Genomic DNA, 23,400 nt, shown 5'->3' on the forward strand with positions numbered 1-23,400 from the left:
CCTACCACCTACTTCAAGCTGGGAAAAAGATATGGAAGAAAGCAGCTGGGGGCCATTTTGGGAAGAAGAAGAAAAGACCAGCAATTAAAGGGTTAATTCTCCTCTTTCCCCCCCCCCCCCCGCCCCAACCCTTAATCAGCTCCTGATTGTTGCTCCAGTGGCTGCTTTTCATTAAAACAAAACAAACAAACAAACAAAAATCTGGGGAAAGTTATACTGCAATCTATGTAACTCCATTCTGGATTTTTTTTTATTATGTGGGTGTATTCTGCAACATGTTTTTGATGCAATAACTGATGGAAGTTTCACTTCAATCAATGCATTGTCTCACTGTGTGTTCTGACTCTACTGACCATTAGGGGCAATAGGGTTAGTCAGCTGAAAGGGCCTCTGCTTGAATTCTCTCCTTGTAGTTAAGGTGTTGGACTGTGACCTGGGAGACCAGGGTTTGAATCCTCACATAGCCATGAAGCTCACTGGGTGACCTTGGGCCAGTCACTGCCTCTCAGCCTCATGAAAACCCTGTTCATAGGGTCGCCATAAGTCGGAATTGACTTGAAGGCAGTACTTACACTTACTATTTTCTTCAGGTTTAAGCATGCCTCTGATTGGTGAGACTGATATTCTCAATTCTATCATCACTTTCAGAACCAGTGTGGTGTAGTGGTTAAGGTGTTGGACTACAACCTGGGAGACCAGGGTTTGAATCCCCACATAGCCATGAAGCTCACTGGGTGACCTTGGGCCAGTCACTGCCTCTCAGCCTCAGAGGGAGGCAATGGTAAACCTCCTCTGAATACCGCTTACCATGAAAACCCTAGGGTTGCCCATAAGCCGAAATTGACCTGAAGGCAGTCCATTTCATTTTTTCATCATCACTTTCCATTACCCCTTTTTCTTCTCACAATTCTCTCTCTCCCTAACTTTTTAATTCAGCTAGTGAAGATGATTAGGCTATCCTATACACATGTACTTTCTTCATAAAATGAGCTTATTTTGTTTATGATAAACACCACTCTCTTTCATATTCTTGTCTATCTCCAATGAACTCTGCTGTATAAAGCAACTCTTCAATAGCAGTGCATAAGTGGTGGATTCATGCTGGAGCGTCCACACATCGTTCTGCTTTATTAGTTTTTCTGTGATGCTTTTATTTTAGCTGTCTGGAGGGGCTCTCTTGCACAGGAACAGAAAATAAACTGAAATATTTATGGAATAAAAAGTTACAGGATTTTAGCAGGAAATTACGGGACACTTACTGACTGGAAACAAAACATAATATGGCTGCCCTGAAACTTCTGCAGGTGTGAAGAGTACTGAAAGCAGTAATATGTATAGCATAGCCAATAGCTAGAGATGATGGGAGTTGTAGTTCAGCAACATGTGGAGGGCCAAAGGTTCCCACACTCCATAGCCACCCTGATGCTGTTATGAGCACAAATAATCATGAATGCCTAATAAAAAGGATGTCTGGAGGGACCCATGGTTTGGTGTCCCTGAGAACACACCCCAGAATCTAGGAGGTCAACTTTGTAGTGCCCAAGTAGTGTTGAGATCAAGGCTTAGTGGCTAGATGCAGACAACAGAGCACCAGTTGTCCATACCAAGTAATCTGCATTAAGAATCCCACCCAAGGCTCAAGAGAGAAGCAAGCAGAGAACAGATGCCTTAGAGCCAAAGCTTTCTCAGAAGGCTTAACACTTCTACAAGAGGTTGGAAAGGGGAAGGAATGCACACAATCCAGACCAAAGCAGCAATGATAATGAAGGAAGCTGCAGTGATATGCTCCCATAGCCACTTCTGGGACCACAATGACTATGAATGTTTCAAAGAGGAAAACCTATGTCCCTGAAGATAAAAACAAAAGAAAAAAATTCTCTCTCCAAACAAACAAACAAACAAAAAACTTGCAGTGCAATCCTATGCATTGGGAGGAATTATAATTCAGCAGTAGAGCACATGCTTTGCATGCAAAAAAAAAAGTCACAGGTATCTCCAGGTAGGGCTGGGGAAAAACACCTGTATGAAACAGTGGGGTGGTACTGCTGCTCCATTAGTCCGACTTGGTATAAGGCAGCTTCCCATGTTCCTACTGTTTATTCTGAATTTCTGATGGGTATAGGTGCCAGAGTTCCACCCAATTCAGATTTGGTACAACATTTTCCATTAATACCATTAATTTCAATTAATTCACTTATTCTCTATCATTGCAGATTGGATTTTTATGTATCAATTTTCCATGGCTCTTTTTGGAAATGGACTTTTTTAAAAAAAATTCACCCCTAAAATATCAATATTAAGATAGATAACTTTATTTATTTATTTAAAATATTTCTATACCGCCCTTCTACCCTATAATAGGGCACTCAGGGCAGCTTACAAAAATAAAATCAAACATGTACATAATAAAATTGTAAACAGTAAAGTCACAAAAACATTAAAATAAATTAAAATACAGCACTTGGAATTGGGCCGGGAAACAAATTGGGAGCTAGTGGAGTCGATAAAGCACAGGGGTACATTTCCTTTCATTTTTCTTTTTTTATTTATAAATATTTTCTTTCAAACTTACTATGTTTCCTTTAAAAATCTCAATATTAATATCAATAGTTATTGCAAGGGGGGGAAGGATCAGTAAAAGCAGTAGCTAGCAGACAAAGAACGAATTGGAATCAATAATGGCCTGTTAGGTCAACACAATGCTTTCAAACTGGCACCGGCTGACAGATCCCATCCCTATTCAGAAGTCTTCTGTGTTTGCTGGGGCTTACAGGTAACTGTGCTAGAAATGCACTCTTAGTGGGGTTTAACTGTTCAGATGTTATTGGATTCCCAACTCCCATAAGTCCCAGACAACATGGCCAATGGTCAGGGATGAGGGGAGTTGTAGTCCAACAACATCTGGAGGGCATCTGAGTGGCTACTCCTGGTCTACAAGAATACTTGAGCCACGCAAATATGCAGCCATTTGGCTGCATATGAGATCCACTGAACATAACCCTTTCATGTTGAGTGTGGGTTTTGCACTGGTTTCCTTTTTTTTGTTGTTGTTGTCAGCATGTTACTGAATGCTTGGCTTTAGATCTTATGGAAGTCTCAACAGAGAAAGATGAGTAATACTGCTGATTTTGCACCAAGATTACTTTTTTCCATTTGTATGGAATTCATTCAGAAAATTATCTGAACAATTGTAAACTGGTGTATTTTTGAATCAGCCAAGTGCCAAATAATTTAATCCAGTTGTTCTTTATTTTGTGTTCAGGAAAATATATTAATGGAGATCACATGTTCAGTCACATGCATGCACACTTCTGGAAGTGGAGTTGTGTTCGTTGTCATTTTAAAAAAAGACTGCATCCTCAATGTGAAAATACTCTGGATGTTAACACTGAGCTGCTTTGTAAGTTAAGGAAATGAATATATGGAAAACATATTAGATTTCCTACTCAGAAAGACATACGGTTTAGCAGTTTACTCAGACTTGTTCATCTAAGAGTTCTGCAAGGAATCAGTTTCATTCCTAGTTGGAAGGGAGCAAGTATTTGAAGGAAAAGCAGGCTGCCAATTATTTTAATGTACAATTTAGATTGTTGCTGCTGTGGTGTCTTAGTTACAGAAAAACTCAGGGGTATTGTTTTTGAAAAGTTTATCTCAACAGATTGCATGCCAAATTGCTGAAATCCCCTCTCCTACTCCCACACAACTACTAAAGGTGCAGGAGTCCTGTCCTCTTGCGCATCTGGCCAACCTAGGGGAGGCTACGGGAGAGGGGGGGAGGCATCCTTTTCTGCTGCACTCCCTCCTTAACCTTCCCCAGCCCATGTTCCCCAGGCTCATGTTCAAGGCTTCCTGGAGTCCTGAACTGGAGCATTCCTTTTGAGGAACAGGAACACATAGCAGTATTTTATTGTAGGTCCCACTTGTTGAACACTATTAGGATAGGAAGTAAAAGGGAATATTATGAAAGGTTAATGGAGTTGTCCAGAACTTGGAAGCTCAAAAGCCTCTATTTAACTCAAAGCTTCTGTTTAATTCAAACCACACATCATTTAGTTATGATGTAACTGAAAAAAGCAATCCAGGAGGGCTATCTTTCTCTCTCCATGCCAAAACAGTGACATAATTTCTAGACATGGTTTTGATAAACTATCCCATATTCTTTGTGAATATGGGTCCTTAAAGAAATCTATCCTGAGCACAACCTTCATTCCAAACATGTATAGAGATGTGAAGGCCCAGAAAAATTCTGGGAAAAAGTGGGTCTCCCCTTTTGCAGCACATAGCTGGGAAATGAAGAGGCAAGACAAGATGACGTGTGGGTAAATCAAGGGCCACGTTTATTGGAATAAAGCCAATTACTCCCAGTTATCGATGGAGGTGCAGGTAGCGGCCGTTAGTCAGGCGGTGCTTTACCAACTTCACCTCATCCGAAGGATACTCCCTTACCTCCCAAGCCATCTGCTCCCTTCAGTAGTACACGCACTGGTTCTGTCTCAGTTGGATTACTGTAATGCTTTATATGTGGGTCTTCCTTGGAAAACTGTCCGTAAGCTTCAGTTAGTGCAGAATGCGGCAGCCCGCCTGATTAAAGGCAGCCACAGGCGGGATCATATCACCCCAGTCCTCAAGGAACTGCACTGGTTACTGGTGGTTGTCCGGGCCAAATTCAAGGTCCTGGCCTTAACCTTTAAAACCCTTTTTGAAGCCAGCCCACTCTACCTAAAGGATTGCCTCCATTTTCATCAGGGGCGCCGGCTAACAAGATCCTCCTCGAACGGTTCACTTCTTATTCCCCCATTAAGAGCAGCGAGACTGGTGAGGACCAGGTCCAGAGCCTTTTCAGTAGTGGCTCCCTCACTATGGAACTCGCTGCCAACCGACCTTCGCCAGGCCCCCTCCTTGCTCTGTTACCGTTGGGCCTTGAAGACCTGGCTCTTTAACCAGGCGTGGGAGGGGGGTTAGGTTGGCAGTGTGCAGCTTTGGGGGTGTTTTTACCTTTAATTTTTAATGCTCTCTTTTTATGTTTTTATATGAACTGTATTTGTGTTTTGCTGTATGTCGCCCGGAGTGGCAGACTAACCTCTGCCAGACGGGTGTCTAATCAAGTCTAATAAATAAAATAATAATAATAATAACATGCTTGCTTGCTTGCATAATAAAATGATCTGCAGAGACAAGTGTGGAACCTAACTCATACCCAATTGGGTGAGGACACCCTGCCATAGGAAAGGGGGTGATCAAGCCCCATCCCCTTCTCCAGGCCCCATCCCTACAGGGTGGTTAGGGAGACCTTCCTGCTCCAACCCCCTTCTGGGCCACACAACTCTGAGTGGCTGTTACAGGTTAGCACCAAAGGTGAGCCTTATTCCTGCCAACAGGCTACACAACCTGGAAGGCAGGCCTCAGAACCCACCAATCACCTTAAAGGACCAAAGGACCGGAAAGAGGCCGAAGGGAGACGGAGCAGGGCTTAAATGGCCACCCTGCTCCACCTCCTACATGACAGGTGTGCATGGCCACATCACGCCTAAAGGGAAGGGGCTTTGAAGTCATGCCAGGTCTTCCCCAGCATGGCTGCAAAGGCCCACCATCGCCAGAGCCCTTGGGTCTGACAATGGCGGGAATTTTCTGAATTTTTCTGTTTTCTTTAATTGGAAAAGGTGGGGTTCTCAATTTTCCCAGAGTTTTTGCAGCCCTTCACATCTATAAACATGTCTCAGCATGACATTTTTACTTGGAGTGTAAGACCATAGGAGAAAGGCTCCCCCTAAAACTGCTTTTAGTGTAGGAAATGGGATGGGAGAGAAATTCGATTCAGTTCACATTTCAAGCCCAATCTATTGAGTTCACACTTTCTGAAACAATATGGAATGGAAACACAGCCATCCTTCAAAATTTGCACTTATTCAAATTTTGCAGTGCAGTTTGCCAACCAAATAATGTTTATACAAATGCATATGTTAGGGCAGTGGTTCCCAACTTGGGGGCTGTGACCCCCTGGGGGGGCATAAAGTAATCCAGAGGGGGCCACCAACAGTAAATAAATGGATTATTGATTAATCTTTTTGTTAAAACAGTCTTCACTCCCTGGACGCTGTCTGCTCCCTACTGCCACTGCAGACAACACCTCCCCGTTGCTCCAAATAAGAGGGGAGGATTTCTGCTGAAGAGCCATAGCTTCTTTCAGGTGCACTAAGGGCAGCCATCTGCCTATAAAACACGGACGGATGCCAAAGGAGGCTAAGGATGGAGCTACCAGGAAAAAGAGGGGATTACTATCACTGATTCCCATCTGCTTGCACTGCTGCTGATGATGACGGCCTTGCTCAGAACAAGAGGAGAGGGCTTTTCGTGAAGCAAAATGAAGCAAGGTTGCAAGGCTGCTTTCCCCCTTCCTTCCTGGAAGCTGGCCTGCCTGCTTTTCTTGGCTCCTGATTCACTGCCATCTCCTTTTAAAAATTATTCTTATTTGCGAGGCCACCCAGATCTCACCTTCGGCTCAGACAGAGCCAAGGAGCAGTGAGACCCATGCTGGCTGGGTCTGATAGGAATTTACGTCCAACAGCCTCTGGAGGGCCAGAGAGTCCCTTTCACTTATGTGGCATTTTCATTTTCCACCATTCCTAGTCTTAGTGTTTAAAAAGCATTAAAAATATGACAAACAGCACAGTGGCCCGGTTCATACTACATGGTAAGCCAAGCTATGGCTTGCTAGGACTGCAGAAATGTGCAGACTCCCAGAGAGGAGTTCTCAGCCGCTTTGCTCCTCCCTGTTCTTTTTTGCTCCCACAGTGTGCTGAACTAAGACAAGGTTTGACTTAGTGTGTTGTCTGAAGCAAGGCTCATGCAGCCCCAAAGCAGTTGTCCTGCCTGAACCCGCTGAAGTCAGACACAAATGCAGGGGAGTGTTTTTCTTTAGCAGATTTAATGGAAAGTTTCAGTTCAGAGCGCTTCATGAATCAGCGTACAGATTACACAAAATTCAGTTTCATTACTAGGAAAAACTAGACATGACTACACTGCACTACAAGATTGTTGCAGCAACAAGGCATGCCTCTTTGCCAACCTTAAGTAAGGATGGGCGGGCGGGCACACTACTTGTGTGGACTGAGTGTCACTGCGGAGAGTGCACGTGCAGATGTGCACTCCTTCTCAGAGGGACAGTGAGAGCCTGTTAAGATTGCTGGCTCCACCTCCTACGAGTCCAGGAAAAGGGCGGCTAGACCTCCTCAGTGAGGTCCTTCCCAACAGGAGCAGGGGGGCTGCGTAGTGGCGACGGCGGAGATGGCAAAGGAAGGGGGTGAAAGGTAGGTGGAGAAACGTCTTCCTGCCTGGGATGGGCATCCTCACTGGTAACTGGATCGATAGGAGCTGATAACTGCGCACCTGAAGACATGTCATTGGCATCTCCTTCCCACTCAAAGTCTGACTCCTCCTCTTTGTTCTTGCCTCCCCACACCCGTTCCATGGGGCTCATGACAGCAGTGGGTAAAGGAGGAGCCAAGCACTATCTCTCTTCCAACCACATCTCTATTGCTAACCAATCCCTTCTTAAGGGCAACGGGCAGTAGAGAATTGGGCTGTGGGCTTATGTTGCCGACATATAGCTTAGCCCTTAGATGTAGGGCATAATCCGATACTGGTCTGACCCATCAGAGCTGTTTAGGGTAGAGAAAGGGAACGTCAGCAGATGTCAAAATGCCCTCTGCTACACGATAGTTAAAGGTGCAGGAGCCCGGCCCACTTTTGCATCTGGCCATCCTCAAGCTTGTGTTAAGTTGTCATAGTGATATATGTACTCATGCGGCACTTGTCTTTGTATGCTAAGTAATAAAAAAGAGGGATGTTTATTGTTACTTATTAAATGTATCACCCGCCCTTCCTCCCAGAAGGAGCCCAGGGTGGCAAACAAAAACATAAAAAGCACTTTGAAACATCTTAAAAAACAAAATTATTTAAAACTTACTAAAACCAAACCATCTTTAAAAACATACTAAAACAAAACATCTTAAAAACATATTTAAAAAATAAACGTTAAAAACATCTCAAAAAGCAATTCCAGGGATATGGTTGTGTGTGTGAGTTTAAGTGATTAGACAGAGAGGCAGGCTGGTTTGGATGTGTAACCAGAGCAATTATAATGGAAGCTTGATTATAAACACGCATGTTTTTACTTCAAACTAATAGCATCATACATGCAATATAAGGATATTTCTCCCTCATCTTTCTCTCAAGACTTTCTGTCTCCTGTACATTGCTTCAGTACGAATCCTTGAGGCACTACCAGGAAAGAACTTTAATTCTAAACTCCACCATGATTACAGAGAAACAGGGGCGGGAGTGATTGGTTAAGGAAAATTACAGGTGCCTGACTCTGCTATGGTGATTTTAGGCAGGTGGTTGAAGAAAAATGTGTTAGAACATGTTTGAAGGGGGTGGAGTGAGATATTGTTGCAGTGTGATGTGGCAGATCTCTGTAATAACCTGGACTAACTAAGAGATGAGGAAGCTCATTGAGACTTCTGGCATCGACCCTGGCATTAACCTTGGCATGGCTCCAACATTGCCCTTCCTCCCATTCGAGACATCCCGAGCAGTCTCTGCAACGACCTATGCAAACTCCCCAGAGAGATTCTCACAGTGATCCTCTAGTCCAGTATCACTACATTTCAGAGGGAAAAAAACATACACACAACACAACTATTGTCTGTCAGGAGTCAAGACCCAAACTTTGAGGCTCAGTTGGGCAGCAGGAAAAAGGCCACTGTTCCTGCACTGCTAAGCAGCATGAGGAAGTGATTTTAGATGCATCAGAATCTCTAGGGAGTGCAGGCTTCGACCTGCTTCTGATATAGCCACGATCACTCACATGGCAATAGCAGTGCACATGGACAGTGATTTTAGATGCTTCAGGATCATTGGGATACATAAGTTTCACCTGCACTCCCCTGCAACAGGAGGGAGGGAGTTTACAGTGTATGTGTTTGTGTGAGTGGGGAGGATGTGTATGTCTATATACCTGTGGAGGAGAAGGATGTGTGACTGGTGGGTGTGTGGGTGTGGGTGATGCTAGCCCTCTCTCTGCCAGGCATGTGGCCTCTGCCCACTCACCATCACATGTGGCCCTCGGGAGCAAAAGACTGCCTACCTCTGATTTAGACACAGAGAAGGGAGATGAGGAGGGGGGAGGGCAGAGTTTGGTAACCAGAGAATGGATAGCAACTTTGAAATGTATTACAGATTGTATTGTTTTTATTGTTTATTTTTTATTGATGTATTATTATGTTCTATTGATATATTATTGATGTTTTATTGGTGTATTTTTATATTGGTGCTTTTTTGTAAGCCGCCTTGAGGGCCTTTTGGCCGGAAGGCAGGGTAGAAATATTAAAATCAAAATCAAATCAAATCAAGCAACATCCATTCCACAAGGGTGGAGCATAGTGTAGTCAATAAGCTGAATGACTTCATGAGGACTGATTAGGAAGGAATGCCAGTCCTCTAGCCTGCAGAAAGGATGTGATTCAGACAAACTGGACAAATATGGCTTTTATTGCCTCCACGATGGCATCATTGGAATAAGCACAATAATCTGGTGGAGTTGGGAGATCTCCCTCTCTCATAATACTAGAACTTGGGGGCATCCAATGCAGCTGAATGTTGGAAGAGTCAGGACAGACAGTTAATAGTTAAGCTATGGAATCTGCTCCTACAAGATGTAGTGATGGATACCAACTTGGATGCCTTTAAAAGAGGATTAGACAGGTTTATGGAGGATAAGACTATCAATGGCTGCAAGCCGTTATGGCAATATTCTACATCCACTGTCAGAGGCAGCATCCCTCTGAATACCAGTTGCTGGGAGTCAAACTAGGGAGAGCGGTAGTGCACTCAAGCCCTGCTTGTAGGCTTCCCATAGGCATATGGTTGGCCACCGTGAGAACAAGATGCTGGCCTGAATCAGGCCAAATTCTTATCTAGCAGAGCTCTTCTTATGTTCTTAATTTGATGTCCCACACCTTTAGCAGCAGTTACAGCAAACCCTCCTGTATCAAGATGTGGCTATACAGCAATCCATCCTTACCCTTGGATGAAAGCTAAGACACATAGTTAGAGCCCCTGTCAAAGCCCTGTTATGATTTATTTGTCATACTGAACTCATGTGGAAAGTATTTTATGAGTTTTATCTTATGAGGTAGGTAGATACCAATTATGCCCGTTTTAAAACATGGTAAATACAGTGGCTTGTCTAAGGCCACCCAGTGAGCCTGTAGCTAGGCTGGAACGTGAAAACTGGTTTCCTTGGCTCAGGTTCAAGTCTCCGCCAGTATTAACTGACCACACTGTCTCTCAGTGTAGTTAGTGGTCTGGACCTGGAAAGACAAATGTAAACTGAGCTGGATTGGGCATCTCTGGGGAAATCTGACTTGTTCCCCAGACACTGAGCTCTAATGTTGAACTAACGGTCTTGGTGTTAACTGATAAGCTTAGACTATGTTGTGATTAGCCTGTTAGGCTGTAATTTATACTTTCTAAATTAAGTTCAGTAGTACAGCACGTGCCTTGCATGCAGAGGGTCTCAGGTGGCATTTCTAGTTGGGAGGGGAGAGGGGGAGTGGTTCTGTGTGTGTGTGTGTGTATTTGTGTGTGCACGTGCAATTAGTCTGGAAACTGCAGTGAAATTAGTTCCTTTTTAAATCAGATGAAAATAGAGGATTGGACCAACTTATTATTCCACTCTTTCAGTCCATCTTTTTCACTCCATCAGTTGCCCTACCTATTTTTATCTCAACCCTTATTTTGATAGTATTAATCTGTTATCAGGGTCCATCAAACTCCTTTAAAGTCCTAGTTGGGAATAAAGCTAATGGCTGATTGTAAAATGACTCAAATGCAACATGCCTAGTAGAAGGGGATACATTGCAGAAACACTTGGCAATCAGGTGTTTACATAGATACATTCACTCACCTTAGAGGTTATTTACATGTGGAATGAAAGGAATTCATACTTTGACTTCACTATTCTATTCCAGATCTGGCCCCAGTGAATGTGTGAACCACGACTATGAAGTGGACTGACTCTAGAAATGAAGGCAGAGTGCTTCTAGTCAATGATAATTTTACAAAGCTGAGATCAATAGTGCTTCCAGGACTCACTTTTGCTCGCTCTCTCCCACCACCATCTTGCACTATTATGCAATAGAAAGTGTTTTGCTTTTGTTATTTTGAGTTGTCCAATTAAGGACTCTGGGGATATTGCTGGCAATACACTTACCTCCAGCCTCCCCGGGGAAGTACAATGGGCTACTTTTCTCCTTTCTTAAAATGGTGGAAGCGTACCAGGGCAGAACTTTGAAAACAGTCCTGCCATCAAAATAGTCCTGCTGGGAGCACAAGAAACGCTTTGTTTTGCTAGTGCACACCCGAGCCAAGAAACTGATGAGCAACTGAGAAACCATGTGGAGACTGAGATAAATTGTTATATCTTTCTAGCATCTCACATATGCTTGTGCTTATGGCATCTATATATTGCGTACATGCAGACACCCGTGAATATTACAACACCTCATTTAGCGGTAAACCCAAAGTCTGAGGGAAAGCAACATGCAACTGCCCCATCTGTTAGCCCCAAACAAACCAGCACAAATTCTTAATAGCAGGGCTTTCCAGATTCAGAAAGTTTCTGAAATGGTGGAATTAGAATCAGTTCAGGTTTCATGCATGGAATTATTCTGTTTACAGAAGACTAAACTTAGCCCCCCCCCCTTCTGGCACTGGAGGCACAGGTTCTTGTATCAGTGAAATCTGAGAGTCCTCCCAGAAATTCCATTGGCTTTGTGTGTTAGCACTGCTGGATTAAGACATGAGGGCCTTATTCTTTGTTGAACCATATTCTGGAGAAAACTACAAAACCAATGCTTGCCAAAGCTCTGTGTGTGACTAACAACTTCCGTGAATGGAGCACTTTGATGAGTGAAGCCAATAGTTTGCATTCAGCAATGACAATCTGCTGCACAGAGGGCAATCTCCACACTATGGGTCATACCCACTGCACTTGCATCCATTGTTCTGCATCTAGTAGCCTCATTCAGTCTGGCCCCATCAGTGCACCAGCCACTTTTGGAGAGGGCTATAGATCAATGAGACACCACATGTTCTGTAGGCAAAAGGACTGAGATTCAATCCCTGGCTTCTCCAGGGAGGATTGGGGGAGACTCTCTAGTCTAAAATCTTGGAGCAGTATTGGTAGCAAGTGTAGACCACGGATAGTGAACCTTGGGCTCTTCACATGTTGCTGGACTACAACTCCAATTATCCTTTACTATTGGCCATAGTGGCTAGAGCTACAAAGGATTGGAGTCCAACAACATCCTGAGCACCAAAGTTTATCCGTACCTGCATTAAAGTGTCTACTATAAAATGTAGCCTCAGTCACTAAAATATGTCTTCCTTTTTCAATCGAGGGCCTGCTCTCTCACACACAGGCCTACCTAGATAGCCTTGCTAATGGATCTCATGGTTTTTCACTGGTAGTGACATTTTGGGAATATAAGGCATCACATGGGTTCAGGGTTTAGGCCTTTCCTTGAGCTCTACCCCCCCCCATGTTCTAGATTGGACTATAGTCCTGGTTCTGATTCTTGTTGATTACACTCTTATCTGTTTCATGCATGTAGGCTGTGTGATCCCCCAAAGATTCTTGAAAAAGGGACTTGCAAGTGGCTGAAAGAAAGAAAAACTATATAGATTTGAATATGGCAGAAGGGCAATAATATAAGACTGACTTGATCCTTATAATTTATGTGATGTTCAACCAAGGAGTTCATACAGCACTCTTATGGAGATATACTGCATCCATTTGGAAGAACTCTCACATTTCACTAAAGGGACATGCATGCATTCTCCCTTTGGCGTTTGCATAGGAAATACATGCACAGGATATGTGAATCAATCATGCTTTTTATAACGTCCAAAAATATTCGTACTGTGGACACTATTGTCTCCCTTCTCTCTAATCCTCATTCAAGGTGACAAGGTGGAGGAGGTCCCTCAAAACTACTGGTGTCTTTTGCATATCAGAGACTGATAGCTTTCTTCTCTCCAAATCTGTTTTCTAATGTGACCCCACCCCTTACATTGCCTTAAAAGTTCAGCCTAAACTTCTGAATCAATTATCTGAAAGGTTTAAAATTCTTCAAAATGTGTTCATCCATCCCTGATGGCAAAATCTGTTGCTATCCATGTTCACAACACAAAGATCAAAACATAGAAAGGCTCCCAGTCTGTGAAACACATTCTCTTTTTTCCCCCCAAGGCTCCCTGTAACATATGGAAATAAACAACACATTCAGGCAAGAGGGATTTTTAATGTCATTTTTATTTCTGTTCATTTGGCAGTGTGTAAGCTCAGCTATAAAGCCTTTCCTGTCTTGTGTGCCATTTTTCAGAGCCAAACTGTTACAAGGCAAATTCATTCCTAATAATATACCAGCTTTGAAACAGACTAGCCATAACATTAATCAGATGTGATCAAAATGCCAAGAGTCTCTTAAAAAGAATCATTCAGCTATGTAGAATATTGCCTCTAGGTTGAAGGGAATTGATATTTCGGTAAATGGTTGTGAATTGGGTAGGGAAGAAGGTACAAATTTAAGAAGTGTATATGCTGCGTTTCCAAATCAAATATCCTTCAAGGCAGCTTGCATATTAAAATAAGAATATATCAACTGTAGCAGAATAAATAACTCTCCTGAAACTCCCAAAGAACAATTCAAATTACAAATTCTATAAAATATAATTCATAAAAAAGCCAATAGTAAATATCCCCATGACTGAATAACATTGCCTAGATGGGCCTTTGATCATACCGATGTTCTTAAGTGGTGCAGAGCCATCACAGAAAACACCCTCCCACCCATTGTTCAAACCTGAAATGAATAGTCTATTCAGTTTTCATGGTGTCTGTTATCAGACTTTTTATAAATGCTAGTGAGGGGTTGGAAAGAGGGCTGTGCTTATTTTAATTCTGTAGCCATCTTGTATGCCCGACAGGCATGGGGTCAAAGGTTGAGCCATCCAGACCCTGCTACTTCCATACACTGAAAAGGAACACTGACTGAACCCTTCTGCAAAAGTATAATGTGAAAGTAGCCTAGAATGCCCAAGTACCAATCATTAGTAGGTAATCTACTTGAAAGTAAGTTTAATTGGAACTTGCTTCTAAATTAGTATACTAACAACACAATCCTGTGCATGTTTATTCAGAAGTGATTTTAAATGGGTCTTACTCTCAGGTAAGGGAATATAGGACTGACCCCTTAATATCACAGCCTAAATGTTCTTATGACCATAGACATCTTAAGGCTATTCACATGCAACATCAAAGCACAGTTTGGCATTATGAGCAGGTACCAAACTCAGGCTTTTGTGTTTATTCCTCCCATTCCCCCTCATTTTTTGCCTGGTGTGCTGATATTGGAAACTTAATCTCATAATATGGCAAAGTAAAATACGCAAGTTTCCAAAAACTTGGCAAATTCTGATTTGTGTAAATCAAAGTTGCTTTTCCTGAAAGCCAGGATTACAAATCAGGACCAAACCATTGATTGCAATCCTGGTTTAAAAAACCATGGTTTGTTACATTCAGATAAAATAAACTACAGCTTGTGTTAAACTGGGACTGGAAACTTCTAATACCTGCACACGATGGAGAGGAAAGAAGGAAAGGGGAGAAGGGAATTAAGAGTCTGAGGCTTGTGCCTGTTTATTCTAGTAACACTAAACAATGATCTGGCATTTTGTCTGAATAGCATCTTTGGGTGAGGCTTAAATGTCCATTAGGGCATGGCCTCACTTCTGGTCTGTTATCAGCAGTCTTGTATTTTCAAATGTAGCAAAGAAAGTTTTCCCTGGCTTGGAGACATTTAGGAAAAAGCTTCACCTTCTTATTTCTGCTCTCATGTTGTTGTTGAAGACATGGGAGCAAGATCAGTAAAAAAAAAATCAAGTTGGCAGTTCTAGTATCTATAGCACCCATCTATATATCTGGCAAGGGCCACAGTTCAGTGGTACAGCATCTGCTTTGTATGCAGGTTGAGTCCCTTGCATCTCTGGGTAAGGCTGGGAGAGAACCCTGCCTGAAAGCTTTGAGAGCTGCTGCCATTCAGCATAGACAATACTGAACTAGATGGACCAATAGTCTGACTCAGTGTAAGGCAGTTTCCTATGATCTGGACTTTCTTCATTCTAATATGGTTTAGTTATGTGCATAGCATGTCCTAGGGTAATTTGATATAATGGGCCAGTTCACATGGCGATTTAATGTGAAATGGGTTCTACTTGCATGCCTGTTTAATTCGCAGCAATCACATGACATAGAAGGCAAATGGAAGATGTCCCCCTGGTTTTAGCTTTTAATCCGCAGCAAATCAATTCAATTTCAATCTGAAAAGGGAAGGAAAAACCATCTGTGGTTCGTATCTCTAGGGCTTGTAGACGCTTAGCTCCAATGCTTTTGTGAGTCCACACCCACTCCCTCCTCTTCCCTTTGAGAATTTATCTTAGGTCCTTTATATGTAGTTTCATAGCCAAAATCTGTTTATTAAAAATAAAGTTTGATATAATATAACTTAATATAAATTATATCCAACAAAAACATACTCAGGTCATCAATATTTAAATTCATTGATTTCAGTGGGTCTGCTCTGAGTATGATTAAAGTTGGACATCACCCAATTTCTACTTTTGAAAGCATTTAACATTATTAAGGCATTATTTATATAACCTGCACAGGCATCATAATTTTTACAGAATCTACCCAACAATGCCATGAAATATAATAGCTCCCAATGGGGGAATATTACAAATGAATTGTATAAATATTTATTTTTCAGCAAGTAACAGAAACATCTCCTGTTTTTCTTATGCATATCCTGTCATAGGAATAGAACTTGCTGACACTCTGGAGAGGTTTCTGTTCTTAAGAGAACATGGCAGCCCAGTTGTTAACTGGTACAGGAAGGCATGAACATATAACACCTGTTCTGGTCTGACTGCACTGGCTGCCGATTTGTTTTTGGACCAAATTCAAAGTGATAGTTTTGACCTCTAAAGCCTTATATGCATTCTTTGTGATGGAACTCACCGGTACTGAGTACTGGCACCTCTTTTTTGCTGCCCATAGTAGCAATTTTGTGCTGGTACTCACAGCAATTTTATCAATGTATGAGTACCAGCACCTCATTTTTTACCAAAAAAATGGTACTGCTTATATGGCCTAGGACCCCTATACCTATAGGACTGCCTTTCCCCATATGACCCTGTCCAAACCCTGAGATCACCATCTGAGGCCCTTCTCTGTGTGCCTTTTCTGTAATATGAGCCTTTTCGGTGGTCACTCCCTGTCTAAGGAAGGTTCTCTCCAGGGTGGCCCACCTGGTGCCAACTTTGTCATCTTTTTGACACCAGGCAAAGATATATTTGTTTTCACAGGCAATTGGACATCACCAATGATTGGATGTTTTTATTCTAATTATGTTTTTAATATGTTTATGTATTTTCTACTGTATTGTATTTTATTCTCATAAATTGCTTAAGGACTAGCTTTTGTGGGAAGTGATTAAAAAATACAATAAACCAACCAACTATCCAGCTGAGGAAGGCCTGGTCTGATCTTTTCCAGAGTTGCTTTCCCTGTCAGGGTCCTCCAGATAGTCATGCCCTCTTCCTCTCATTTGTCTGGCTCTTTCCCTCTTTCTTCCAAGTCTCCATTTACTGATTTATATTTGCAAAAATGTCTATATTGCAAACATTAAGAAAAAAATGTATATAATGGCAGTGAACAGCATTAAATCAGCAATAAAATAGCAATCATAAAAAATACAAAACACATCACAGATAATACATCAACACAGCTAGATCACCTCTCATGGAAAGCCTAGGTGAGTTTTAAACACATGCCTAAATGTCAGTACTGTAGGTGCCTGCCTAACACTACTAAGACTGTTTTTCCCCAAGAATTAAAGTGACTGGGCAGGAGTATACATGGTGAGGCATTCCTGAAAGTAATTTAAACTAATGAGAGATCTCCCCAAAAAGCCCAATGAAGACTGAGCACGCTCAGTGGCCATGGAATGATGACTGACTGATGAAGGGGGAAAATGGAAAGCAGGCTGGGAGGGGAAATGGAATGGAGTATTACAGAGGAGGGCATAGCTGACTGAAAAAAAATTAAGAACACACGGCAACATTGTGTTCAAGGGCCCACTTGTTCTTGCTCTAACATATAGAAAAACATGGACATAGTTCCAGGGATAACTGACAATCAAATTTTCGCATTCTAGGATTTTGTCAAGTAGATCTGTGAAGAGCTTGGCATGTTGTAAAACACAGGTGAGCAACCTGTGGGCCACATCCAGCCCTCATCCTCCCTCTGTGTGCCCCCCTGGTACTTCCATGGTGCCACCACCGTGATGAGAAACAGAAGAGATAGCAGGAAAAACTGAAGAGGTGGCAGGAAGGCACAACTCAGCAACAAAGCACAGTGACATCATTCCTACACTGTACTAGGACTTTGCCAAAGCTGCTGTTGCTGTTCATATCATGAAGGAGGTAGAGGATGCCATGCTTATGTTTGACAAGACCACCAACAGACACAGAGGAATATGACCTGAATGAATCCAGATATTAAGCCCTTCTAAGGAACAATCCGTGCATACTCCGTTTTCATCAGGGAGGGTTGCACTACAGAATGGCAATGGAAGATTTCTCTAACAAAAATCTTGCAGTAAGGGCTACTCCGGGTATGGTCCAGGAGAGGAAAGAGGCATATGAGAGTAGCAGCTTGGTGACCCTGGCTCTCATTCACAGAATATCCAAAAGCCAGCGGGAAAACATTTCAACCTCCCAGAACACTCTGTAAGCCACGTCACTGAGTGGCAACCTTGGTGCAAAGGAACTTCAAAGAGAGACTGTAACATGAAACTTTCTAAGACGTGGGGGGGGGAGGACTTCACCCACATGAAAGTGGCAGATAGAGGGAGGAAGAACCCTGCATGAGAGGCAGGGAAGAGGAGATTTCCCAGGTTGAGAGACTGGAAGAGGAAAGGAGAGCTCCCAGGTGGGAGGGTCTGCCATTTTCTGTGAGGGCGGGAGGGGAGAATTAAGCATGACTTTTGTATAGAGACTAGACTGTACTTGTTCATTGCTTTTGCATTTTATATATTTTGCTTCTGATTTCCCCCTCCCTTAATGACATCTTAGGTTGTTGCTGTTATATATGAATGGCATTTTACAGTTGAACCTGAGATAAGTAGGTCATAACTTAAGTTGTATTTTACTGAGTATTTCTCATGATAATTGCTTTAATTTTTTATATTGTATAGATATTACATTAATATTGATATATATTGTTTTTTCCATTCTGTGTTGTAAACCACTCTGGGGTCTCTTGATGAAGGGTGATATATAAGTAGAATATTTATTTATTTATGTATTTATTATTTTACTAGGTGCACATGCTCTATGGTTGGGTTGCAGACAGCCAGGTGCAGAGCAATCCAGCTAGAGCAGCATGGGTTGGGACACACATATGCCTATGCTACCTTTCTGCTGGCTCTTCTATTTCACCAGATGGCTGGTTTGTTTGCTAGTTGCAGTCATGGCAGCAGTTGCAGCATAGACATAAAGGTATGGGGGGCTGCCCAGAGTGAGGCCAAGCAGAGACCCAGGAGGGCAGTGTATTGTTTATTTGTTTAATATCCCATCCTTCCTCCCAGGCGGAGCCCAGGGTACTAGGAACACTGAGGCTTCCAACTCCTCTAGTAACAATGGGCAGAAAGTATTGTAGAGTACAACAGAGAGAGGAAGGCAATAGTGGAGCAGTCTGGCTGGGTATGACCAAAGGCTGGTGCTCCCAGTGTGAGGCAGGCTGGATGGATGGATGGCAGGGTTGGGGGGGGGAAGCATGTGTGTGTGGCTGAGAGAAAGAAGCAATGAATGGATGATGGATGGATGGGGGGGAGGTGAGTGAGTGGGTATGGGTGGGTGATGGATAAATGAAGGGGAGAAAGATAAGAGGTGGGGCCAGAGCCACTTTTGGCTCTGGCCCCACCTACCATGAGTATGCAGCCCCCAGCCACATTCTCCTGAGGGAATATGGCCCCTAACCTCAGAAAAGGTGCCTATCCATGTTGTAAAACAATAGTGAGATCATTTTGCCATGAGCTGGCTGTTATAGTGGCTACAGGAAGTCTTCAACTCTCACCTCAGAAAACCCATCACTGGCAAGACAACATCAAGGAAGCAATGTCTTGTGAAGCAACCAATCACTGTAGTGAGCTCAAGTTTCTAAAGAAAAGTTCTGGAAGACCTGAGGGCTAGCATCATGGATCAACATTGTTCGGCATATACTAAGATCCACATTCCAGCTGAGGACCCATTGCCAGCTCTTGATGTCTCCTGATGTTCCTACTCCTTCCTGTCTCTGCGTCTTCACCGGAACCCCCCCCCCCGGAATGGACCTTTCCTTGAAAGTGGTTTACAACCATTGTAAAAATGCAGTGCAAGGCAACTAACAGGACGATGGATGGATGGATGGATGGATGGATGGATGGATGGATGGATGGATGGATGGATGGATGGATGGATGGATGGATGGATGGATGGATGGATGGATGGATGGATGGATGGATGGATGGATGGATGGATGGATGGATGGATGGATGGATGGATGGATGGATGGATGGATGGATGGATGGATGGATGGATGGATGGATGGATGGATGGATGGATGGATGGATGGATGGATGGGTGGGTGGGTGGGTGGGTGGATGGGTGGATGGGTGGATGGGTGGGTGGGTGGGTGGATGGATGGATGGATGGGTGGATGGATGGATGGATGGATGGGTGGATGGATGGATGGATGGATGGGTGGATGGATGGATGGATGGATGGATGGATGGATTCCTGATCGCTTCTGCATTACTAGATGTGAGAATGCTTTTTTAGTAATATTCATGTGACTTTTTAGATATATTTTATAATGGATTTTTTGGATATTATTCATTTTGTTTTCATTTTATGTACATTATTTATTGCTCAATTATGTTACTTAAAATGTGGATTATTGTTCTTATTAGCAACTGTATTGAATGTAGAATTTATATTGATTTTTGTTGAAATGTAAACCATTTTGAGATATTTTTGAAATATAAAGTGGTATACAAGTTAAATCAATAATAATAATAATAATAATAATAATAATAATAAAAAATGAACTTACTAGGTGGCGTTGGGAAAGTCTCTCTCTCAACATCAGTGTCTCTCCACCTTCTTTGAAACCAGGGATTCCTATCTCAGAGCTTATTTTCTTAACTGCTATGCTACACTAGTTCTCATGAACTGAAAAGGACAGACCAACAATATTTAAGAAGCACAATATTGGGGACCCTGAAAAGGCTTCAGGACTCCTAAGCCCCATTCCCCGTTTGCTCAGACAGATGCTTTTGCATAATGGTTAAACAACTGCACTTAGTTCAGCTTTCACCTCTACCATGAGTTCATCACAAGACGTCCTTAGGCAAGCCACTCTCCCACACCCTCAGTTGAAATATGGGAAATGCTAATATTGAATGTTAATATCAACTTAATTGCAAAGGTGATGTGAAATTGCTGAAATAATGTATGCAAAACACACTGAGAATCAAATGTCTCAGCAATCCTAGGATTGTAATATTTTTACTGTATCCCTTATTGCAGCCTTCCCCAACCTGTTGCCCTCTAGATGTTTTGTACTCCCCCATCATTCCTGACTGTTGGCAGGTTGGGGAAGGCTACCCCTTTTTGCTCCACCACAACATGCTACATTTCCTCCCTGCACTACCAGACCTTCTGGGGTTGCAAATACAACACTCCCAGATGCACATGCACACACCGTGGACTTCCCTGGAGCTTGCAGTGTTCCTTCCCTCTCCCCTCCTCCTCCTGAAATTAGTCTTGATAAAAGCATTCCATCATATCAGTATAATAGGTTGTGGTGTGCCTGTGTATGACAGCTGGGATGACAGTTTTTCTGCAAATGTGCCCACCAGATCTTAGGCACATCCTTTTAAAAAAGCGAATAATGTAATAAAATTGCTTTAAATTAATGTGTGTTTTCCCCTGGAGCCTCTGGTCTGCAAGTTCCAAAGGGATGGCTGTATTTTGCCAACTAATGACTGACTTTTTTTGGAGACTGTTACTAAATTGCCATGACAATAGCATATTCCATCAAACTGCTGGTTAAATGTTTTTTAAAAACATACTTACCTTTGGCTCATTGGGCAATTCATTGATGTATTAATGAGGGAAGTTTTGCTCCATTTCCTCAGCAATGAAGCCCAAATAGTTCTCCTTCAAATGGCTATACCGCACCAGTTTTTGAATGGTGAGATGTATCATGCCCAGCAAAAGGTTTAATTTCAACCATTTAAATGGACAAAAAGCCAATAAACCCACTACCATTTGTAAACTGAGCCATAAGTTACATCATAGAATCATAGACTTGTAGAGTTGGAAGGGGCCTACCCCCTACTCGATACAGGAAACCACTTAAAGCATACCTGAGAGGTGGTTGTCCAGCTGCCTCATGAATGTCTCCAATGTTGAAGAGCCCACCACCTCCCTAGGTAATTCATTCCATTGTCGTACTGCTCAGTTAGGAGGTTTTCCTGATCTTCAGTCAAACTCTGGCTTCCTGCAACTTTATTCTGTGTCCTGCATTCTGGGATGATCAAGAAAAATCCTGGCCCTCCTCTGTGTGGCAACCTTTCAAGTACTTGAAGAGTGCTATCATATCTCCCTCAGTCTTCTCAAGACTAAACACGTCCAGTTCTTTCAGTCTCTCCTCATAGGGCTTTGTTTCCAGTCCCCTGATCATCCTTGTTGCCCTCCTCTGAACCTGTTCCAGTTTGTCTGCATCCTTCTTAAAGCGCAATCTCCAGAACTGGATGCACTAGTCAAGATGAGGCCTAACCAGTGCCGAATAAAGGGGAACTAATACCTCACATGATTTGGAAACTATACTTCTGTTAATACAGCCCAAAATAGCATTTGCCTGTTTTTGCAGCCACGTCACACTGTTAGTTCATATTCAGCTTGTGATCAACAACAATTGCAAGATCCTTCTCACATGTTGTATTACTGAGCCAAGTATCCCCCATCTTATAACTGTGCATTCGGTTTCTTTTTCCTAGGTGTAGAACTTTGCACTTCTCCCTGTTACATTTCATTCTGTTGTTTTCAGCCAAGTGCTCCAGCCTATCAAGATCCCCTTGAATCTTGTTTCTGTCTTTGAGGGTATTAGTTATCCCTCCCAATTTTGTATCAACTGCAGATTTTATAAGCATTCCCTATACCTCTTCATCCAAGTCATTAATGAAATTGTTGAAGAGCACTGGGCCCAGGGCCAAGCTCTCTGGTACCCCGCTTATTAATTCCCCGAGTTTGAGAAGGAACCATTGATAAGCACTCTTTGAGTACGACTCTGTAGGCAACTGTGGATCCACCTGATAATCCACATCCAGCCCACATTTAGCTAGCTTGCTAACAGATTATCATGGGGCACTTTGTCAAAACCTTTGCTGAAGTCAAGATATATTTTGTCCACAGCATTCCCACAGTCTACCAGGGAGGTTACCCAATCAAAAAATGAGATAAGAGCCTGGTTCACATGGAAGCTGAACTTCGGATTAAAGATGCAGCTTTTTCCATCACAATAGATTTGCAAGGTTCACACACTTCCTACCTTCCTATCTTCCAATCCGCTGTTTTGCATTCACACTAGTTTGCGTTCATGTGGAAAGGTTGGCCTTGCACCCAAATGTACATGTTTACTCTCTCCAGAGTATCCATATTGCTAATACAGTAGGGGCCCGCTTCTTGGCGCCCTGCTTTTCAGCATTCTGCTAATACAGCAGTGCCAGCAGGGTGATTAGCTGTATTGCGGGGAGCTCCAGCCACCACGCTCCAGCTGACAGCAATCAGCTGGAGCGTGCAAGCTCCCTGTGCTCCAGCTGATCATGCGCTCCAGCTGACAGGGATCAGCTGGAGCGTGCGAGCTCCCCACGCTCCAGCTGATCAGCTGTAGCATGCGATCAGCTGGAGCGCAGGGAGCTTATGCACTCCAGCTGATCGCTGGCAGCTGGAGAGCAGTGGCTGGAGCTCCCCGCACTCCAGCTGATCATGCGATCAGCTGTAGGGCAGGGAGCTCCTGCATTACAGCTGAGTAGGGCCCCACTTTCCAGCAGTTTTTGCTTTTCGGCAGGGGCCTGGAACAGAACCTGCCATATGAGTGGGACCTTACTGTAGAGAAGGGGAGGCAGGTTTTTTTGTCTGTTTGTTTCTTGTCAATTGCACACTGAA

The 23,400-nt window shown here is 43.0% G+C and overlaps 1 long non-coding RNA gene across 1 annotated transcript in view; it reads right to left on the reverse strand.

The window, feature by feature from the left end:
* The window catches only part of LOC133383432 (uncharacterized), an 83,892-nt gene extending 61,946 nt beyond the window's left edge, over window positions 1-21,946 (reverse strand). Inside the window, exon 1 of the long non-coding RNA XR_009762288.1 lies at window positions 21,600-21,946. This is a non-coding gene — a long non-coding RNA (uncharacterized LOC133383432). The remainder of the gene's footprint in view (window positions 1-21,599) is intronic.
* Between the last annotated feature and the right edge of the window lie 1,454 nt (window positions 21,947-23,400).

This window comes from Rhineura floridana, chromosome 4 (assembly GCF_030035675.1).
Source record: "Rhineura floridana isolate rRhiFlo1 chromosome 4, rRhiFlo1.hap2, whole genome shotgun sequence".
NCBI classification, from domain to species: Eukaryota; Metazoa; Chordata; class Lepidosauria; order Squamata; family Rhineuridae; genus Rhineura; species Rhineura floridana.